This window comes from Saccostrea cucullata, unplaced genomic scaffold (assembly GCF_032062105.1).
Source record: "Saccostrea cucullata isolate Sc308-1 unplaced genomic scaffold, CSIRO_AGI_Scuc_v1 ctg3185, whole genome shotgun sequence".
Classification (NCBI taxonomy): Eukaryota; Metazoa; Mollusca; class Bivalvia; order Ostreida; family Ostreidae; genus Saccostrea; species Saccostrea cuccullata.
The window spans coordinates 184,950-188,774 of record NW_026922347.1 but is presented as its reverse complement, the minus strand read 5'-3'; the positions used below and the strand labels follow the sequence as shown (position 1 = coordinate 188,774).

At 33.1% G+C, this 3,825-nt stretch overlaps 1 long non-coding RNA gene across 1 annotated transcript; it reads left to right on the top strand.

Annotated features, from left to right (window-relative positions):
• Positions 1-1,658: 1,658 nt before the first annotated feature.
• Positions 1,659-3,396, top strand: LOC134261658 (uncharacterized). The gene is made up of 3 exons (XR_009990860.1): positions 1,659-1,737; positions 2,609-2,711; positions 3,296-3,396. It is a non-coding gene; the product is annotated as an uncharacterized LOC134261658 (long non-coding RNA).
• Positions 3,397-3,825: the final 429 nt, after the last annotated feature.

Below are 3,825 nucleotides of genomic sequence, written 5' to 3'. Positions count from 1 at the left end.
TTCCTGCCTTTGATAAGATGTTAGTTTTGTTCCATCTAGAGATATAACTCTCCTAAGAAAAAGGTTTTCAACATATTCTGATTCATTTTTAAAACAATTTTACGTGTTAAAATGATGTGTGAAATTTTTTTAGCTAAAAGCCAAGGAGTTTAAAGTACAATGTACATGTAGCAATTAGAGAAAAGTCTAGCAGGTCCACCAGTAATATTGATAGCAGGCTCAAAATCAAATTAAACCCCGAAAAGGAGGGAGTTCAATTAGTAATTTAATCTCTCCCCCCCCCCCCCAAAAAAAACACAACAATTTATTAGCAATGAATTATTAATCACCGAACTTTTCAATCATCACTATTGAAATAAAAAGAAAATGTTCTTAATAATCATATTATAATATTATTGTAGCTCATTTTCATGCCTTTTAGGATTCCTGTGGAAAGTTCACAATAAAAAAAAATTTGCTTTTAAAAATTTAACATCTTTTAGTGTGACATTATAAAAGAAGCGGGGAGAGGGGGGTGCTTTCAGCAAGGACGGCCACTAAAAACAACCAAGCCCCGAAACCTATATCCCGAAGGCAAATAAGTTGAGGTGTTGAGCAAGAAACATTTTTTTCTGCTCTTGCCTCATGTATTTAACCGCTTTTTTTTCTAAGTATACTACGCCTACACATCATATCGGCAAAAATATTTAGGAGCCCCTCTTTTTATTCCATGAAAAGGGGAAAACTTAATTAAATTCTAATATAAGATCTCAACAGTTTATATTTCCCATCCTGCATCGCTCTGTAGGCGGTTTATTTCATTGGTCAATTTCCCGAGGCGCCATTTTTGGAGGATCGAGAAGGACGAAGAAGAAGGTGTAAGCAGCTGGTAAATGTGAAAAGTAAAGATGGTTTCACCACCCAGTGTCTTTAAGACTGTGATAAATGCAATGGCCAACTATGAAGGATTAGTGTACGCATATTTTTGTTAACTTTTTACGGTAAATAGTTGTAATATTTGGCAACAACAAATCTTCACTATCGGAGGCAACTTTTGTTCTGACGCCATTTTGAAAAGTTGGATACCTAAGTTTTAAATTGTTAAGTGTATAGATGATAACTGTATATCTGTGTGTCTGTCTGAGTGTCTGTGGTCAACTTAAACCTTCACCATAACTTTAGAACTATACAAGATAGTGGCTTCATATTTAGTATGCATACTCAACTAATGAAGTGCTTTCAAATGGCAACAAGGGCAATGATTATGTGATCTTGACAGTGACCTGTAACAGTATGCTAAAAAAATTGCATTTTCGAACTTTGTTGCTGTGTTTCACAAGTGCATCTTGTTTTTAGCTCTACCTGTCAGAAACCAGAAGAGCTTATGCGATAGTAATGCGTCCGTCCATCTGTCCAGCTGTCCGTCTGTCTGTCTGCAAACACTACTCCTCCTTAAATTTTAGTCTGATTTCAATATAACTTGGCACACAAGTAGACTATACTAAGATACATAATTCTGTGCATCAGTTTTTGATAAGTACAAACCAGTAGAGCTACAGTCCCGACAGAGACTTCTGGTTATTTTTTTCTTCCATCCCGGTTGTTGCTAATGCTATTACCTAATTAGTTAAAATTAGAATGCAATAGTGCCTGGACATAATTTATCATTTCAGAAAGAAGAAAACTGTGTGACTTTAAAAGAAAACCAGTGAGATAAAATTGTAGAAAATGTATGATGATTCAGGATGTGGTCATTTGGTAAGTGGTTATTCATTCATGATCAGTATGTATATGACAATTGCCTGAAAAAAAAAAGATTCTAAATTTTATTTAAATACTGAACTGTGGTATATCAGCTGTGAGCTACAAGAAGTTTTATGTAAAAGCTAGGGCTGAAACAATCCCCCCCCCCCCATGTTATGTGTGTATTGCTATGATTGACATACAATCAGTTCTCTAATACACACACTTCAATAAAACTTTGTCGTCTTGAACCTGAATTGAACAGGAAAAAACTCTGAGATCTCTACAAAAATTTGAATGAAAAACAGGAAATGCTTATTAACAGATTTTTGCTGGTCAGTATTTTGATTACTTAAAGGAAGCTCTAAAACCTGCACACTAAAGAGTTCTACTTTATTATCAGGTAGTTTTATGAAGTTAAAGTGATCTGCCCATAGATTAAGATTATGAAAAATGTTATTTTACAGTCAGTTAGATTATTTTTAATAGATTAAATTATTTTTGGCATTATTTAAAAAAAAAATAATTATTTTCATAAATTTTCCAATGTAAGTATAAACAGCAATGATTTCTGCTTACAGTCATAGTCCATTGTCTTTGAAAATTTCTTAGGGAAATGAGGCACATACTATATGTTCTAAATGAATAAAAAAGGCTCATTATGCACATATTAATATGAAATATGATAGATTTTTTTCTCTTCAAGGAATAATTTCTGCAAGTCACTAAGTTTTTAGAGTTTCCTTTATTTTATAGATATTCAATGAAATTATTTGAAGTATTAAATTTTGGTAAATTTTATGATACTAAAAGGTTATATTTATGAAAAAACAGCATGTGTGTATGACAATAGGGCTTAAATTTTTAATTTCTCTTAATTTTTCAGTGACATTAAAACAGGAATTGTCATCACCAATAGACGAATTTCACATTCCTAAGAGTTTCCTCCAATTGTCGGCGCATCGCTCATTTTCCCCACTTTGTCCTTTGTAAGTTACTTGTTAATATTTTCAATCTTCAAAAATATTGGACAATTACGATCTGTATCTGTATTGCCAGAGTATGGGGCAACATGAAAGTCATAATGAATATGTTTATACAGATTTTATTTCTAAGATATTGTCCCTCAAAGTTGATACGGTTAAAGAGGGAAAACAGCGTCTTAAGCCGGTTGACCCCAGATCGACCCTGCAAAGGGGAATAACTTTTGTAAATGTGAAAGTCCTTTGTGGTATATCATATAGATCTAAAACTGACTGAATTTTGATCAGCCAATTCATGAACATGATGGATGGATGTAAATAATGTTGGTCAATATATGTAAAAAAAAAAAATAAATTACTTGTTTTGATATACATTTGTAGTATCTCTCCCACTGAAGTTTATAAACTTGTTATTTATTTCTTAAATAAACTGAGCGTACATGCAATACCGGTATAAAATTACTCATAAGATACATGTATACTTAAACCATGATAAAATCATATGTGTCCAATGCAGCATATGATAAATCATTAACAGACAAGTACATGTGTATATATACTGTAAAACATATATATTGCATTATTTTTAGGTCCTGTTCTGTGGATGCCCTTAGACAGTGTCTACCCATCACTCCATCTGAAATCACTTGTTCTGTGCATATTTCTCTCTCAAACTTAAACTACAGAGAGCCTGTGGAAAGAGGATGAAGAGTGACCTTGGACTAATTTTCTAGATTAAAGGTCAGTATCAAAATCTACTTTATATCTTTTTTTTAAAATCGTAGTCTAAAGTGTATTTCTCCCCTGGTGTAATCTAGCTTTTGTGCAATGGGGTGGAGGGTCTGCAATGATCTTCAACCAATTTCTAGGTCGAATATCAATATTTAAAAAAAAAATCTCTCCCTAATATTTTTGTTATTATAAAGGATACTGTATACAGGGAAATTTTCGCCCCCGTTTTATTTTTGCCACTTTCGCCCTACCCTCATATGGGCGAATTTAAAACGGGGCGAGTTCAAAGAATACAGTAATATTTCGTTAACAATAACTATGACTGGACGAATTTAAAACGGGGCAAAATTGTTCGCAAGTGTGAAAGGGTGAAAATAAGACGGGGCGA